Below are 19,670 nucleotides of genomic sequence, written 5' to 3' on the forward strand. Positions count from 1 at the left end.
CAAAACCCCATGTCCAAAATGCAACAGAGGCTTCCATTGGGCCTCAGAATGCAGACAGATTCAGGGAAACGGGATGAGGGGCCCAGCCCCAGAGCCCAAGGCAAAAAAACACTTGGGGCATGATGGCAGCCAATGGTGCACCCAGAGAGTGCCTAGAAGTTCAGTACCCAGACATGACCAATCAGCCAGAAAGCCATATGATGGGAGAAGGGGATTACACAGTCAACCAGCCAGGAAGCAACCTGATGGTAGAAGGGAATTAGGTTAACTGCTTGGGGAAGAGGATCTGCTTATATTTCCACAGATGAAGAAAGAATCAGATGGCTGACAATGAGACTGTCAAAAGGACTCTTAAAATCTTCAGAAATCATTGGGTTCCCTGAGATGAAAAATTGTTGATGAGACCTTTTGCAGTACTTCAGAGCTTACAAGAATTATTAGATTCCTGGCACATGAAGTAATGGACAATGGATTGCTTATGGACTATTTCTAGGACTTATGGACATGTGTAAATCTTCAGGTTGATTCATGTTGTTACATTACTACTAACCTGTGTTATATTGCTATGTGCTTATGTAAATTATGTATAATGCCTCCCATATTAATGGATTTATGTATACCATGTATATCATATTGATGGATTTATGTGTACCCCTTCAGAAACCCACTAATCTGATTAGATTTCCTATTTCCTTTGGTGTTTTCATCTAACAAAAGAAAGGGGGAGATGTTGGAATCCTTACTAACTGCTAACTAATTAGAGTTGATCTAATCTTACAAGAAGATGTTTTGGGCAGAACCTGAAACAAGGTACTAAGTAGAACTAATTAATACAAGGCTTGTGTTCACACCTTTACTCATTGGAGTTCAATGAGTTCACACCTTCCTTGAAGCTTTTTGGGCCAGAGAGCTCTATGGGAGAAAACCCACAATCCCTCTCTTGAGCATAAATAGAGCTTCAATGGGCCAGTGGAGGAAGTTCTTCAGAGTGAAGAAGCTACAAGTCGAGATTTCACTGAAATGACATGAAGAGTGGTGCTGGCTCTGGAGGCTGAAGAAAGCAGAGGCAGAAGCAAAGGACAAAGCGGCAAGAGCTCTTGGAACCAAGCAGAGAGATAGGCCTCTAAGCTAACCGGGCTATATTGGAGATAATAAAAGATCTGAACTTTTATCACCTGGCTGCGTTTTGAGAAGAAAAAGCTCACCACATTTTGGCGCCTGAACAGGGACCAACAAAATCCTGATTCCAGGGAAGGCACCCAGAGAGAACTTTTATAATATTTTATAGAAGAACAAGAACCCCACATTTGAACTCCAACACATATAGGTGCTGGAATACTATTGTATTGTAATAAATGAAGAAAGATATGGTTTCAGAGAGAGTTAAGAAGATTTGTATAAATTAATGTGGAGTAAAGTGAGCAGAACCAAGGACAACTTATACTATAATATTAATATTGTTAAATAGAAAAAAATTATGAAAGATTTAAAACCACTAATCAATGCAAAAATCAATTATGATTCTAGAGAACTGATAAAAAATACTGCCCACTAGAGAGTGCCAGGATGGTAAGAGTAAGGAAGAAACTCCCTGAAGCTCTCCCAAATTCCCCCTCTAAATAACTTGAAAACAACCTCAGAATTGATATAGGAGCAAGGAAGCAATTTACTAGAGAGGCAGAAATGATCTGTCCCACTGGACAGGCAGGGGACCAGGTCCAAAAGGAGCAGCTGCGTCATAGTAGGGGACCTGCAGCAAGACTCCAGTCTGGGGCAATCTACCAATGAGATCCCCCCTACCCACTCCCTACCCCTCGCCCCCTGCAAGCCAGCAGCTCCCTAGACAGGCAAGGAATCTATACAGTGCATTGAGATCACCCCTCAGAGATTCCCCCCCTCAGTACAAGCCACCAAGAGATCTTGACCCTGCCCTAGGATTGGCCAACAGCAAGGCTCTGCTGCAAGTGGCCTTAAATACTAAGTAAACTAGCAGCAAGTCCTCAAAGTTGGGTCAGACCAGCAACAAGATCACTTCCTCAGGGTCAGCCACCAGAAAAACTCTGTTTTCATAGCAACTCAGCATCAAGGTCCCATTCTTAGGTCAGACCAGCAGCTAAACTACACACCCAGGGGATGCCAACAGGGAGGTCCCATCCCCCAGTACAAGTCAGAAGAGAAGGCTGCCCTTCAAAGAAAGTAAGCAACTGACCCCTGAAGCCCAGTGAAAGCCAGTAGCAAGACCCTGAGCTCCAGAACAAAAGCCTGGGACAGTGCAGGACTCTGACTATAACATAAAAACACAAAATCACAAAACAAGAAGAAAAAAAAGAGCAACCCCCCCCCCCCCCAAAAAAAAAAAAAAAAAAAAAAGAACATGACTATAGAAAGTTACTGTGGTAACAGGGAAGATCAATGCACAAATTTATTTTTTATTTTAATTTTTTTAAAGGCACACATTTAGAAGAGGACAATAGTGTCAAAATGACACGTGAAGTCTCAAAATTACATATATATATATAATATATATATATATATATATATATATATATAATATATATATATATAATATATATATATATATATATATATAAATTTGGTCTCAGGCCCAAAAACAATTCCTAGAAGAGCTCACAAAGGATTTTAAAAAACAAACTAGAGAAGTAAAAGAAAAATTGGAGAAAGAAATGATAGTAATAAAAGAGAAGCATGAAAAGAGAGTCAATGCATGGGAAAAGTTATAGAAAAATTTAAAGAAGAAAACAACTTTCTAAAAATAGAATTGACCAAATAGAAAAGGAAGGATAAAAGCTTCCTGAAGAAAAAATTCTTTAAAAATTAGAATTTAGTAGGAGAATTCTGGGAAGATGGCAGAGTAAGTTGGTAAATTTCAAATTCTCTGGACTTCCCCCACAAATAGAACAAATTTGCACCTCAAGGGGAACATAGACTGGTGAAAAATCAAGATTTGGGGCAGAAGAGGGGTCCTCCTGATAGAACTGGAGAAGACCTGAAGAAAGACCACAATACCTGCCTTAAGCTGGGTGTGGTTGGAGACTCAGCAGGAACCACAGAGACTTCCACCTGGATTGTTTGTGGAGTCTGGGAAGATAAGGTAACCTCAACTGATCGGGAATGCCAGGCTCAGCTGTGCTGCTAAGACATGACCCTGGGCTAAGGAGGAGAATTCTGGGAAAATGGTGGAGTAAGCTGGTAAATTTCAAGGATACAGTTAGCAGAATAGATTATAAAGCAGAATCTACAATAAGTTATTTACAAGAAACATGAATCAGAGAGACACACAGGGTAAAGGTAAGGGGATGAAGAAGAATCTATTTTGCTTTAGCTAAAGCAAAGAAAGCAAGGGTACTAACCATGATTTCAGACAAAACAAAAACAAAAATAGGTTTAATTAAAAGAGAGAAGGAAGCAAACTATATTTTGTTGAAAGATATAGATAATAGTCATATCAATATTAAACATATGTGCATCAAATGATTATAGCATCTAAATTTTTGAAGGAGGAGTTGAATGAGTTATAGTAGTAAATAGAAAATAAAATTATACTAATGGGGGAACTTAACTTTCCCTTCTCAGAACTAGATAAATCTAACCAAAAAAAAAAAAAGAAGAAGTAAAGGAAGTAATTAAAATCTTGGAAAAGTTAGGTATAATGGCAGATCTCTGGAGAAAATTAAATAGGAATATAAAGGAATATACCTTTTCTCGTAATATATGGCACTACAAAATAATTGACCATGTAGTAAGACATAAAAATCTCACAATCAAATGTAGAAAAGCAGAAATAGTCAACTAATCTTTTTTATTTCAGATCATAATGCAAAAAAAAAAAATGACATTCAATAATGGTCAATGGAAAGGTATATTAAAAATTAATTGGAATCTAATATAATCCTAAAAATCAAAATCTGGTTTCTGAATGTTAACAACTTTCCTCTTATTAACTTTTGCCATCTCTAGGGCCATGCATAATGCTCCTCTTTGGAAATCTAACATTGTCACCTGGCTATGATATAAATTCCCAGTCCTATACTTTGAGGCTCTCCCCACCTTGCATTACCTTAGCTATCACTTTGGCTATCTACATTGAACCTGGCCTCCAGCTTCCTTCTGAAGACATGTAGTTCTTTTAAATACATTCCAAGAGTGTTGAAAAATCAGAATTTTTTTTTCCTATGGACATAATGTGTATTTTAACAGATTAAATATAAATACTAAGATGTTCACAATTAAGTAGGTCCTTTGAAACCAGAGTAAAATAACCGAGTTTAGAAAATGAAAATATGTAGTGATTACTTTGGTCAAATTTTAGTGTAAAGACAAAGTGTAAATCACTATTGAAAGAAAATAGGTTAAAGTCAGATAATCACTTTGCATGAAGAACTTAATTTTATTATATTTTAAAAGTGAAATTTACATACCAAATTCAGATAGAAAAGAAAGATGTAAGGGATTAAAAGTTCATGAGAAGACATAAAAGCACAGATTTTTTTGATTGAACTATAAAGATGTCATTATTTTTACTTTATTTTTATGACATAAGGACAAATGCTTCTGAGAAAATAGTAATGTGCAGAAAGAACTCTTTTCCAGGTTTGTAATTACTGTTCTTGTTTTAGTGTATTATTAAAACTGCTATATTGGCAGAGACAAAAATCTTGAGAGAATGTTTGAGCTTCAATTCTTGGTGTGTGAGAGCTCCTGGAAAAAGAATATTTTTCCAAAACAAATTCAGAGAAAATGGTCTTTTTTTCTTCTTCATCTTTTACTTCGATGGTGGGGTGAAAAAGAAGAACAAACCAACCCTTGCTTCAGGTCTTAAGTTTTATATATCTAGCACAATAGCTAGCAAGGCACTGGAAATGGAGATTTTTAAAAACAGATTTTCATTTTTTTAATCTGCTCTTGAGGGTTATTCTGAGATCAGTCCTCTGGGGTTCTCAGATTTCTCAATAAGGGAATTATTCCCCACCTCAGATTCCCAAATATAAAAAAAAATTTGGCTCTAATCTAGTTCTTCCCAGCAACATGAATCACATGGGACAAATTGTTTTATACCCATATAGAAAAAGAAATTCTAAAGAATAAAGGATCAGAGAATGATTAGACTAAAATCTAATTACCTATCACAGACTAGTACAATTAATTGAGAGGTTAATATCCAAACCTTATTGGAACATTTGTAAACAAATTCTTTGTGAGGCTACTAATTAGACATTTTACTTTTCCCCTCAATAACCTTATCAGCACCAAGCGGGCTTTTTTTTTTTTATTTTTTTTTTTTTTTTTATCCCCAGTGGTCTCTTTTTTTGGATGACTCTTTTGATTGCTATTGCCTTTGTAATTGTTGTGACAATTACCACTCTGCTGCCCAGGAACCAGGTGCTCCAAGGTATGTGGGACAATATTGACCACAAAAACAATCAGAAACTTTCAGAGTAAGAAAAAGCAAAAAGAGGTTTATTACAATCTTGCAAGAAAGGACATCTCCCATCTGACAAGAGTGTTTGTCAGCAAAAGAAGTGCAAAGTAAAAACTGCAAAACATAAGATTAAATAGCCTGAACATAGAAGCCCTCACCCCGCACTTGGCCTTTTCTCCATTGTTTGAGGGATTCTGGGTTTATATTCTAATCATAGAAATCTAACCCAGAAATAAAAGAATACAAGTCAATAAAAATAAGTTCTTAATTTAAATTTCTCTAGAGAGCTGCTATCCAAGGCGATATCTTTGGATAAGAAAATTCAAAGCCATCATCACTTTTAAAAGAAGTACTTAAATGCTAAATAAGAGGTGGTGGGAAACAGGAGAGGACAAACACCTGCAACTTTTAACTATAACTCTATTTATTATTATAAAGATTCCAGTCACAGTTATAGTTTAAGGCTATATTCCCATGAGAATGTCTTCACTCAGTTAATTCCATACAAAAAGAAAGAGAAGTCAACTGTCCTTTATAATCTAACAAGGCTCTGCACCAAAGGAGAGAAAATATAATTAAGAAGCATCTCCATTCTGGGCAATAGTCTTGCCTAAGAGTCCATGAGTTTCCAACTTGTGATTGCATGAGGGGAATTATATCTCTTTCTCATCCTCCAAAGAATTCAGCATCATCAGAGATATTACACTTCAAGGCCTGCAGGGAAAAGAGGTCTAAAGTGTTGGGATTGCCCCTTTAGCATATCCAGGAAGTCCAGCTCAGCAGCCAATTAAAAGATTTCATCACCATGTTCATTCTGGCCAACAGGAAACAGATGCTATTGAATATGTATTGAAGGAAAGGATGAGTAGTGAAGAGGAAGGTTCCTTCATCACAAAAAATCATGAACACCTTTTATTTAGAATTTAGAAGTGTTCTTTGCTTCATCATATCTCCTTCTAGCTTTGTCTTGCAAGCATTTGATTTTTGCTTGCATTTTGCTTGTATTTTTTTTCTTTTTTAATATGCTAACCAGATACATAAAAGATCATTTGGCTATGGTTTTTATAGACTTGAAGAATTTACAGTAGAAGGACTAGGAATAAAGAGATATTTCCTAATCCTGTCTTTACTTTTAAGGATACTCTGAGTGTCTGTATTCTAATTACAATGTCTCAGGGCCTCAGTTTTTTTCATCTATGAAATGAGGCTATTTGAATGCATGATCCGAAAATGAAGAGCTATTTAGTTTGAATAGACTACTCAATGGCTTTCTTAAAGTTTCTAACAGCCTCTCTGGTTCTTTAATTTCTTATGGGCAGAAAGCCCAAAGAGCTAATGATGTCTTCACGAGAACAAGGACTATTGCATGGCATGTTCCAAAACAGAAATGGCTCAAAGTATGGAACAGTTATGAAAAACATGATTGTATGTGTGTGTTTGTGTGTATGTAAAGAGAATGTTATTTGGGGAAATTTCATCATTTTAATTTGTTTTACCTTTTAAATAATTTAATATATTAAACAGTTAAATAATCATTCTAATGCTTGCATCCGCATTCTGAAGTTTCACAAGAATAATAGAAACTGTTACTAAAAACACACCAAACTTGGATGGAATTTGCTCTTATGATACAAGGGAAAGAATGAATTCATGCATTGGTATCTTTCTTTTTCCCAGGAGTAAATACTTTATATGACATCTTCCTTCATGACTCCAATCTATTCTCCATACAGCAACCAAAGAGGTTTTCTTAATGTGCATACTATTCCTATCTTACTCAACAAAGTCCATTAGTCCCCTTACTACTCACAGGGCCAAATATTCTTCTTGTTCACCTTTGAGAAGAAGGAAAATTTAAAGGATGGGTTGGAAGAACTGGAAATATATAGGCAGGAGAAGAGAAGACTTAATCAGGGATTGTGATAGCTCTGTCTTTAATCTTTGAAGGACTAAAACAATATTAGAACTAGTATTTGTCTCCTATAGGAGACAAATAGTTATCCCTTCTACATCGTCAGATTAATGGCATGGATGCCTCTGCAATCTAGAAAATCTGTGTAAATTTTTTTGGCTCTCCCTTCATACCAGAGAAGAAATCTGAATTTGTATGGTAGTAAGAGAGAAAATATGTTGATATTATATATTATATATGACTTTTATGTATTTCTGAGTTTCTAAGCTGTTTGTGGGTTATCTATGGCTTCTGCAAAACTCCCCCCAAATTTCCATTTAATTTCTTATGTTGACCCATGATATATTGAAACCACAACAGATATGATGTGGAAGTTATAATTGTAGAAGGAATGGGTAGAAGCTTCAAAAAGGTAAATTTAGACTTAATGGTAGGAAAACCTTAACAAATAGTGCTGTCCAAAAGTGAAATGAGCTGCCTAAGGAGCCAGCAAGTTCCTCTTCATTGGAAGACTTCTGACACAGGTTGAACTATATGCCTAAGTTAGAAAGAATTCATATTCGGGTTTGAATTAGTACACATGGCCATTGAAATTCCTTGCAGCTTTGAAATTCTGTGATTTTGAGAATACAGCCTACCTCTTCTTATAAACTTTGCTCCCATTTTGATCTTAGATAAATTTATTTAATACCTTCATCAGTTAAAGAATCAGTGCTTTAGCTTCATACTTCATTTCATTCACCCACCCTACAATTTGACATCTTTGACCAGCTCTTTCCCACCTGGACCACTTTGAGATTGGAGCCAAAATGAGATTCAATTTTGAGATTGGAACAAAATGATTATCTAGTAATTGTTAAAAGGAGGTTTGCTTAGCCATTAAAGGAAATACTATTCAGAGCAGAAAAAAGAAGTTAAACAGGGACATGGCATTGGTTCAGTTGGGCATTGTTTTCTTGCTTCTTTGTTTTACATCCCGATTCTCTCTTCAGATGCCTGAAGGAACTGTTGCTCATTCCTACTGATCTGGCTTTTTTGTACTTAGGCTATCAGGAAGCCTTTTTAATTATTTAGGCTTTAGTCTCAAACCAATTAAAACTCTTAAGGATTGTGTCAATATGTTTATAAAAAGATTTTTGCTGATAGGTTCATTTTTAATCACCTATATTTATTTGTTTTATCCCCCCTGACTTCCTTGAAAGTTATCACTTTTTGTAAAATAGTAGGAGGGGGGGTAAGTTATGAAGGACTTTAAATACCAGAAGATTTTGGACCTGATCCCATAGGCAATAGGGATCCTATTGAGTTAATTAATGAGTTAATTAATTGAGTTAATTAAGAAATGTCTGGATTTATACTTTAGGAAAATCATTTTGATGACTAAAAGGAGATTGGATCTGAGTTGGGGAGAGTTAAGGCTGGAGATCCACCAGGAGGCTCTGGCAGTAGTCCAGGTGAGAGGTGAATAGAATCTGTCCCAAAATGATGGAAATATTAGAAAAAAGAAGAGGGCTCAAAGATAAAAATCAAAAGACTTTGGCAACAAATTGGATATGACAATGTGGCAATTAGACAAAGTGAGGAATCTACGATATTTTTTAGGTTGTAAGCATGAGATACTAGGAAGATGATATTGCCTTTTTTAGTAGTAGGAAAATAAGAGAGAGGATAGGTTTAAGGAGAAAAAAATTCAGTTTTTGACATGATGAGTTTAAGATATCTACTAGACATCCAATTTTAGATGTCCGAAAGGCAGTTGAACATGTGAGCATAAAGGTTAGGGCAATATAGGTGAATTTGAGAATCTTCAGCAGAGATGATAATTAAATCCCTGGGAGCTAATGAGATAATCAAATAAAGTAGTATAGAGGGAAAAGAGGGCCCAGACCAGTTAAGCCATTATTTGCATGAGGAGCCAATAAAGAAGGCTGGTGAATGTTCAGATAAGTAGGAGAAAAGTTAGGAGATGGTGAGGTCTTGAAAACCTAGTGAGAAGAGAGTATCAAGGAGAGAGTGGTCAACATTGTCAGAGATCAAAGAGAATGAGGAGTGAGAAAAGGCCATTAAATTTGGCAATTAAGAGATCACTGGTAACTTTTGAGAGCAGTTTCAGTAATGATGAGATAATAAACTGAATGTAAAGATTTAAGAAGAAAGTGAGCAGAAAGAAAGTGGAGGCACTAATGACCTTTTCTAGGAATTTAGCCACAAAGGGTAGAAGACTTATAGGATGATAAGGGGGTTGGAAGGATCAAGTGAGAGTTTTTACAGGAGGAGAGAGACACAAGCATTTTTGTAGACAGTAGGGAATATGCCACTAGACAAGGTTAAATTGAAACTAAGTGATAGAATGGAGTTGATAGAGAGGCAGTCTAAAGGAGGAAATGGGACAGAATGAGATTCTTAAACAGGTAGAAAGGTTAGTCATGGTGAGGATCAAGGCCAATTTATCATGTAATAAAGGGCAAAATGGCAGAAGACATCTAAGTGATATAAGGAAGAGGAAATAAAAGGGAGCTTATGGGGAATTGCTTCTTTTTCATGGTAAATTATGAGGCAAGATTCTCAGTTGGGAGTTTTGGGGAGTGATATGTGAAAGATGTAATGACTGAAGAAAAGAAGTTTGATCTTTGAAGTATATTGATTTAATAAACAATGTGTGTCAATTGCCCAACAAGGTAGTATCAGACTTCTTCAGCTTAAGCCTAGACCTTGAATAGAGGGGGAATCAGACTTTTATACATTAAAATCAAGTAATCAAATAATGAAAATCAATTAAAAGGAAACAATTCCTAACTGGAGGAAAAATTAGACTTTCCACGTTGGGAAGAGCAGAGTAAACAGATTCAGGTCTCTGAATTAAGAGAAAGAGGTAACCCACTCATCTGAAACAATCAAAAGAATATGGAAACAATAACTGATGATCAGTATGGGACTAGTTTTCAGATAAGACTTACAAGTTTCTCACAATTGTGAGAAAACTCCTGATGTCAATCTTTAGATTTGAGCTACTGGTCAGCGTAACCTAGGTCCCTAGATAAGGGAATCTAGACAGCATGTCCAGTTTCATAGTCACAGGGTTAGATTCAAATAAGAAAATAAACAATAAAGTTTTCTCCCTAAACAATGAATTTTTCTCTCAATTACTACAATTGAGTCAAGTTTTCTCACAAGATAGAAATTGAACTAGTCCCATTTTAGAAAGAAAACAAGCTAACTCCAGAAATGAATTGCAGGATGGATTCAAGATGACTTACTCAGTTCCTACAATTAACATTTGCTCTTCTAATTTTCTCAAATAAAAAATTTTGGAAGATCTACTTTGGAGAGTGAGATAATGAATTAATAAAAAAGAAATAAAAGGATTTCTCATAGAAAGCCATAAGGCCTACCTTCACTCGATATTGATGTCATTGACCAACATTTCTTTGCTTTTCTTAGTTCTTCAGTCACTAAAAAAAATATAGAAATCTTTCTAGATCAGTCACAGAATGATCTGGAACCACCAAGTTGGATTCTTTGTGGGTTACTTCTTGGGTGCATCCCACTCATGTTGTGAGAAAATAACTATTCTCACTTGTAAGATGGATATATATGGGTTTGTCTAGGGCTTTCATGTAAAACTTAATGGGTTTCACTGTTGGACAAACAAATCCTGATGCTCATACTTCATCAAGTACTCACTCTCAGCCCCTGGGATTTGTCAGATTGGAGGAGGACATTCAAGTCTAATCTTGTTTTTTCCCCCAATCCCTACATTCCTTTGGATTTCTTCATCAAGCTCCTATACTGGGTACTTCTACCTTTAACCTCTTTTTCTGTTTTTTCTTCCCCCATTATTTTTTAAGCTTCTAGAGAGTAGGAATTCTCTTTTTTTCTCTTTGTCTCTGTCTCTATCCCTCTTGGTCCCTCTGTCTTTATCTCTGTCTCTGTTTCTCTCTTCTTTGTCTCTATGTGTCTCTTCCCCTCCCCCCACCATCTCTGTATCCTCTCTGTCTCCTCTCCCTCCTCCCTCCTTCTCTCTCTCCCTCCCTGTCCACCCCTCTCTCTCTGCTGTCTCTCTGTTTCTGTCTCTCTCATTTAGATGTTTAGCACTTACATAGTAGGTATTTAAAAATGATTTATTTATTGATAATATTAAGAGTGATGAATAAATATTTCTTGTAGGAGAAAGGATTTTACCTGGCACTTGAAGCAATCAGGCAAGCCTGAGAGAGGATATCAGGAAGGAAAGATTTTCAGATGTGGGGGACAGCTAGGAAAAATGCTAAGAATTAAGAGATGGAGTGTTTTATGAAAAAAACCAAGGGTGCCAGCCAGGTTCATGGGATTTCAGGCATGTGGTACAAGTAGAATGAGGGATAAGAAGGCTGAAAAAGTAGGAGGCAGCTAGGTTATGAAAAACTTTGCTAAAGAGAAGATCTTTACATTTGATTCTGGAGATGCCTGCAATGATGATGATGATGATAGGTAGTATTAAGACTTGTAAAATGCTTTACATATATTATCTCATTTGATCCTTAAAATAACCATGGGAAGTAAGTGCTATTATTATCACCATTTTGCAGATGAAGAAACTGAGACAGATAGAAGTTAAATGCCTTATATCAATTTTATGGATGGGAAAACCAAAACACACACAAGTTAAATGCTTTGCATGAAGTAATACAGCTAGTAGTTGTCTGAAGTAGGATTTGAATTCAGGTCTTTCTGATGTTAGGACTAGTCCTCTAAACTGGACCCGGTAGCAATAACAATTGCATCTGATGTTATATTTTAAGGATTATCAAGTCCTATGTACTTCTCATTCAATCTCTATAACAACCAGGCAAAGGAAACATTATAAATATCATTATTTCAAGCATGCAGATGATGCTGAGACCCAGGGAATTCAAAAGTCCTATCTATAGTCACACAGAATGCATACCTTAACTATAAAATTAAAGAACATAATTATCTTAGAAGGGAAATCCTCCCAAAACAAAACTAGAAACTTTGAATCTACATCCTAATTATGTTCAAAGAACTAAAGAGAGAGTTCAATAACAATAACCTCATGCCAATATTTTTTTTAAATTGGCTCAGAAATCAATTGGTTATCAACAACTGAGAATTGTTATCCTTAATTTATGTTGTAAATAGACTTCTGGAAACCAACAAGAGGGGGAGGGGAAGAGCTCCTTCATAGTCAATCCAGTATATCCTTTGTGAAAATAGTTTTAAGTCACCAGGACCAACTATTTATGGGATTAGAGTCTTCAAAATGGAAAGCTTAGTTCAGTTAGTGGATCCTGCTGTTATTGCCTTTGTTCTTTTATATCAAGAGGCAAGTATAGTCATGATAGGCAAGCCTGAGAAATAGTTTTCAGCATAATTCCAGCTCTCCCTTAACTTAAAACAAACAAAAAATAGTGTGCTAACTATAATAAAGATGTTCCAATGAGAAGAGACAGCTTTAAAATTAGAGAAAGGAGAAGCTAAAATGGTAGAATAGGACAAAGTTCAGAGTACCACTCCTCAAATCCCCCTCCCCCAAACCAGAACTATTACAAACAAATTTATAAATGGCACCATGCCAAATCCTGATTGGAGAAATGATGGTGAGCCATCCTGTCAGAGAGGAAGTCAGATGGAGACCTTCCTGAATGGAGCACCCCAGTTATGAGGAGAGGTCATGCAATTTGGTAAGATGAGGTCCTTGACTTTTGCAGTAGGGTGGGAATAGGGGTCAAATGGTTTGGTCACTCACTGTCCACTTCTAGGGCACAGAGATGATTGAGGAATAGGGAGATAATCCTAGATGAGTAACAGCAGTTTTCTTTCTGAATTCATTGAGAGAGAATCAAGCTCCGAGGTAACCAGTAGCAGCTTGGTTCAAACCCCAGGAATAGATTAGGATCTCAGTTCCAGCTTCTAGTTCAAATAGGAGAAGGAATCCCAGATTAGCAGGAAGCTTACAGTTTTGTCACTATAAACCAACAAAGCTTCCTTTCTGACTGATGAGGATGGAGTTTAACAGCATTATTCTGTGACTTAGATCTGTCAAGATCCTGCAAAGCTCAGACTGGCGCGCGCGAGTGCGTGCGTGCGTGCGTGCGTGCGTGCGTGTGTGTGTATTAGTATGTGTGTGTGTGAGTGTGTGTGTGTATGTGTGTGAGTGTATGTGTGTGTTTGAGTGTGAGTATGTGTGTGTGAGTGTGTGTGTGTTGTTGTAGCAGTAGCAGCAGCAGTGGTATTGATCAGGTTTGTATTGCATCCTGATAGTCTGTATTTCCCAGCCTGAATTATTCCTATGATCCTGAAATATCAATATCTCAAGAAAGTAGGGATAGGATCAGGCCAGGCCAGACCATCCCTTCAGAAGAGCATCATTCCTTACAAAAGTTCCTTGGACCAGCATGTGGCAGCAGTGTGTGAGAAACTGCGGGGTTGCCTCTCTGAGGGTTGTTTCTCGGGATAATAGTAACAGAATCTGCCCTAGAAGTGCTGTTATTGATGAAGTTAGGGTCGGAGGGAGATGGGGGTCAAGATGCTGCTGATGATTTGACTTGCTCAGTACTTGCTGCTTCTGGTCTCTTCCTTGAACACTTGCTTCAAGCTAAGCTGACTTTCTTGCCCTGTGGGTGGCAATGGTTTGCTATCTCTGACACAAGGTCACATCATTTCCACCGAAATGAATCCAGTAGAGCATTTCTCCTTAATCCTTAATCCACACTGTAGGAAGGATAAAATTATTGTTTTGACTCTATCTTGCACAGACATATTTATAGACAAGAGAAGTAGAAGGGACCTTAGGAAAAGTGTATAATTTTACCCTCTTATTTTACAAATGAAGACATATACATTTAAATTTTTTAATAACTTTTTTTTTGATTATATATGTACAAAAGGAAAAACCCCACAAGAACAAAAAGGAGAAAAAAAAGGTGAAAACAGTGTGCATTGGTCCTCATTTAGTCTCCATTGGCCTCTTTCTGGATGTGGATGGCATTTTCCAACTAAAGTTTATTGGGATTGCCTTGGATCACTGAATTGCTGAGAAGAACCAAGCTAAGATCCAAGCTATCTTCAAGCTAAGCTGGCTTTCTTGCCCTGTGAGTGGCAAGGGCTTGCCATCTCTGATACAACTTCACATCATTATCGAAATGAAATCCAGTAGAAAATTTCTCCTTAATGGTTACTCCACATTGTAAGAAGGATAAAATTATTATTTTGGCTCTATCTTGGACCTGCATCAAATAGATACTTGATTAATATTTCAAAAACAATAACAAAAAAGAAGGGTTTGAAAGTAAGAGACTTACATGGAAGGTGCCCTTATTTATCTGTAAATAATATTCACCACCAGAATTGACTGCTTTTGCTTTGTTTCCACGTTCACATATATTTTCTATTTGGAGCAACTTCCCTAAAATTACTGAGAAGGAATTCTTATGTTTAAATAGATATGTGTCACTTTAACAAGGCAGACGTAACTTTACATTCTCTGTTTATCTTTAAGAACTAAACAATTGGATCCCAAATTATTAAAAGGAGCCCCATCATTCTTTTCCTACCAAATTAGAAAAGCTAATGTAATCAGGTCAATAGATGGCAGTAGTGTACCGTAGAAGTGTGACTGCATTTGCAACCTTGTATTTTCCTTGCAAAAAGTAATACTCTCCAAGAGCAATATAGATATTAAAGAGTTGTGATGATACATACATGAGACAAAGTTAAATAAAGTGGAAACCTTTTGCAGTTTCTAATGTGCTCAGCACACACAAACAGATACACACACACTTACACATATTCATAGACTAGAGAAGTAGAAGGGACCTTAGCAAAAGTATATAATTTTACAAATGAAGATGTATACATTTAAAAAAAATTTAATAACTTTTTTTGATTATATGTGTATAAAAAGAAAAAACCCACAAAAACAAAAAGGAGAAAAAAAGGTGAAAATATTGTGCATCCATCCACATTTAGCCTCCATCCGTCTTTCTCTGGATGGGGTTGGCATTTTCCAACCAAAGTTTATTGGGATTGCCTTGGATCACTGAAATGCTGAGAAGAATTAAGTCTATCATAGTTGATCAGAACACAGGAAGATATATATACCTCTGAAGGGAAGTGACTCTTGAGTGGTAAGTAAGTGAGAGGGAAATTTAAATAGGCCTTCATTAATCTCTAAGACAATGCTTTTTTACACTTTTAAATAATAGAGGCAAGTTGTACCCTTTATATTCCATTTAACTTAATGTTAAACTCCTCTCTGATAAAAAAAATTGTGCAGAGAATCTGAATGTTGCTTTGTTACAGAAAAGAGGATTTAGAGGTTGAAGTGATTTTAGGTATAATTAATCTATCCCTACTCATGTTGTAAATGAATATTGTAGTGTGAGTAGATATTCCAGCTATCTTTCTAAATGATGAAGAAATGAGCACATACATGTGTGATACTTCACAAATGAACCTGTAAAACCTTGATTTTTTTTTCAGAAAGTAAATTTATTAATTTTTCTAGTCCATACAAAAATAATTCCCATCATCATACAGATTGATCCATTAGTACAGACATCAAAAGTTCATGATCCAATGTCAGGTTCATGTCTTGGAGTAAGATTTTGTGTAATTTTGTGATTACTATTTTTATTTGTATCCTTTCCATCTGGTCTCAAATAATTTAAAAAAAATTTTTTTTTTCTTAATAACTTTTTATTGCTAGAACCCATGCCAGGGTAATTTTTTACAGCATTATCCCTTGCATTCACTTCTGTTCTGATTTTTCCCCTCCCTCCCTCCACCCCCTCCCCCAGATGGCAAGCAGTCCTTTACATGTTGAATAGGTTACAGTATATCCTAGATACAATATATGTGTGCAGAACCTAACAGTTCTCTTGTTGCACAGGGAGAATTGAATTCAGAAGGTATAAATAACCCGTGAAGAAAAACAAAAATGCAAGCAGTTTATATTCATTTCCAAGTGTTCTTTCTTTGGGTGTAGCTGCTTCTGTCCATCTTTGATCAATTGAAACTAAAACCTTGATTTTTGATATCAAAATGCATATTTTGCCTCCTCACTGTTCTTCCTACTTATATTACAAATTGAATAAAATTCTATAAAGAATATGAGCAGGATGATTTGAATTCAAATATCTGCTCAGTTACATAACATCTGAGTTGTCTCACCTAATTTTTACCTGCTTCTCTTCAACTGACCTAACAGGATTTAGGAAAGAATTGGATGAAGGTAGAAATTAGTTTGGTATGTATATACATGAAGTGCATGCTGCTTATGTAAGGTATTTATTAAACTGATTTTTTAAAAAATATTTTATTTTATTTTATAATAACTTTATATTGACAGAATCCATGCCAGGGTAATTTTTTTTAACAACATTATCCCTTGCACTCGCTTCTGTTCCGATTTTTCCCCTCCCTCCTTCCACCCCCTCCCCTAGATGGCAAGCAGTCCTATATATGTTAAATATGTTGCAGTATATCCTAGATACAATATATGTTTGCAGAACCGAGCAGTTCTCTTGTTGCATAGGGAGAATTGGATTCAGAAGGTAAAAAACAACTCGGAAAGAAAAACAAAAATGCAAATAGTTCACATTCGTTTCTCAGTGTTCTTTCTTTGGGTATAGCTGCTTCTGTCCATCATTTATCAATTGAAATTGAGTCTTTTAAACTGATTTTTGTTAATGATTTGGCATTTATTCTTTCTCTCTCTTGCTCCCTCATCCCCCACTGGGGACAAATTCTAATTTTGACTATGTTACAGAATTGTTTCTTTCTGCATATTAATCCATTGTTTCTCTGTCAGAGGTGCCATTCTTATCAGTAACATGATTAATCATTGTATTGTTTAGAGTTCTTGAGTTTTTCAAAATTGTTCATTTTTCCAAGATAGATGTTAGAATACTGATTGCTCCCCTGGTTTTGCTCACTTTACTTTGTTTTTGTCAGCTTATGTCTTCCTAGGTTTCCCTGAAACCTTCTTTCTTCATTCCCACAGCTCAGGAGTATTCCATTATGTTGATGTACCAAAATTTGTCCACACATTCTCTAATTGATGGACATTCCATGAGGTTCCAGTTTCGTTTTGTTTTGCAAAAATAAAAGAGTAAATATTTTTTGTACCAGTGGGACCTTTCCTTATTTCTTTGATCTCCTTTAGTGTCTATAACTAGAATTTCTTTTGTTGGGTAAATGGGTATGTTCAGATTAGTAACTTTTTGTTTATAGTTCCAAATTGCTTACTGGAATAGCTCTAACAGTGCACAACTCCATCAATGTGAATTACACATACATATTTTTCTGAATCTATTCAATATTTGCCATTTTCTTTCAATATTGTCTAACAATCTGATAGGGATGAGTTGCTTCATTTTTTTTTTTTTCATTTCTCTAATTATTTTGATAAGAGCATTTTTTTCCCTTATGGCTATAGATGGTTTGGATTTCTTCAAGTCAAGTAAAGAGGCATTTATTAAGTTCCAGCTATTTGCCAGGCATGGCATGCAAAGTCTGGAAAAGCAGTCTGTGCTCTCAAGGAGTTCATAGTCTAATGTGGGAGACATGAAAATAACTAAAACAAACACAATATTGACAGAATAAATTGAATATAATTGACAATGGGAAGATATTATCGTTAAGGGAGATAGGGAAGGGCTTCTTGTATAAGGTAAGAATTTATCTGGGAATTGAAAGGAATCAGAGAAACCAGGAAGCAGAGAGAGAGGGAGAGAGAGAGACACACAGAGAGACAGACAGAGATAGAGAGACAGAGATAGAAACAGAGACAAAGACACAGAGAGACAGAGGAAAGAAAATTTCAGGCATGGGGACAAGCAATTAAAATGTCTGCAGTCAGGAGGTGTACGAGGAACAGCAGGAAGTTCTATGTAACTTGATGGGAGAACATAATGGGGGAGGGGATATGTAAGTTATAAGAAAACTAGAAAAATAGGAGAGGTCTAAGTTATGTTCACAGATAGGAAAGACCAGGTTATAGTACAAGCTAAAGGCTTGGACAAAAACTTGTCTCTGTGCTCAAGTAGCTCCTATTCTGTAGTGGGGACAACATATAGACAACTAAGTACAAAAAAAATTGTCTATCTAGATCGTAGAAGTTGGAGCTGACCTGAGAGGTAACTAGCTTTAAGAGTGTTGAGGAAAGGTTTCTTACAGGTGAGATTTTAGCTGGAACCGGAAGGAAACCAGGGAATCCAGAAGGGGAAAATACAGAGGCAGAAATTTCCAAGCATGGAGGACTGCCAATGCAAATGCTTAAAATTGGGAGTTCAATGTCATGTATGAGGAATAGCAAGGAGGCCAGAATGGAAGGAAATTATAAGAAGTTATAAGAAGACCAGGATGGAAGGAAGTTATAAAAAGAAAAGAAAAGTAAGAAAGAATCAGGTTGTAAAGTGCTTTCAAAGGCAAACTTCCTGGCTATGTGACTCTGGGCAAGTCTCTTAACCCCAATTGCCTCAGGAAAAAAAAAAAAAAAAGGCAAACAAAAGATTTTATATTTGGTTCTAAAAATCACTCCAGAAAAAAAAAAAAAAAACATCATTGTTAATCTCACAGATTATTCCTCACTGGTTCAACTTTTGGCAAATTATGATATGAAGCCTATTTCTTGGAGCTCTTGTGTTTCAGCCTTTTAATTTGTCAAAGTTTACAAGATTGCAGTCATCTTCAATAACCCTGTTATAATCCCCATTTTATAGTTGAGGAAACTCAGGCGAATAGTGGTTAAGTGACTTGTCCAGATTGCCCAGGGTCATATAGCTACAATATATCTGAAGTTGGGTTTGATTTCAGGTTTTCCTGATTCTAGGGGCAGTTAGGTAACACAGTGGATAGAGAGCTGAGTCTAGAATCAGAAAGACTCATCTTTAAAAAAATTTTTTAATAGTATTTTATTTTTCTAAATACATGTAAAAATAGTTTTCAACATTCATTTTTGTAAGACTGTTTTCCAAATTTTTTCTGCCTCCTTTTCTTAACTTCTTCCTCCCCAAGAAAGCAAGTAATCTCATATATGTTAAATATGTGCAATTCTTTTAAACATATTTTCATATGAGACTCCTCTTCCTGAGGAGTTCAAATCTGAACTTAAGTCATTTAATCCTGTTGCCTCAGTTTCCAATGAGCTGCAGAATGAAATGACAAACCACTCTGGTTTCTTTGCCAAGACAACACTGAAATGGGTATTGGGTATAACTGAAATTAGCTGAACAACAAAACTTTCTGAGTAGGTCTGGAGCTCTAACTAGCATCAACTAGTTAACCTATTAACGGAAAAAAAAGAACATTATT

The sequence above is a fragment of the Antechinus flavipes genome, chromosome 5 (assembly GCF_016432865.1).
Source record: "Antechinus flavipes isolate AdamAnt ecotype Samford, QLD, Australia chromosome 5, AdamAnt_v2, whole genome shotgun sequence".
NCBI lineage: Eukaryota > Metazoa > Chordata > Mammalia > Dasyuromorphia > Dasyuridae > Antechinus > Antechinus flavipes.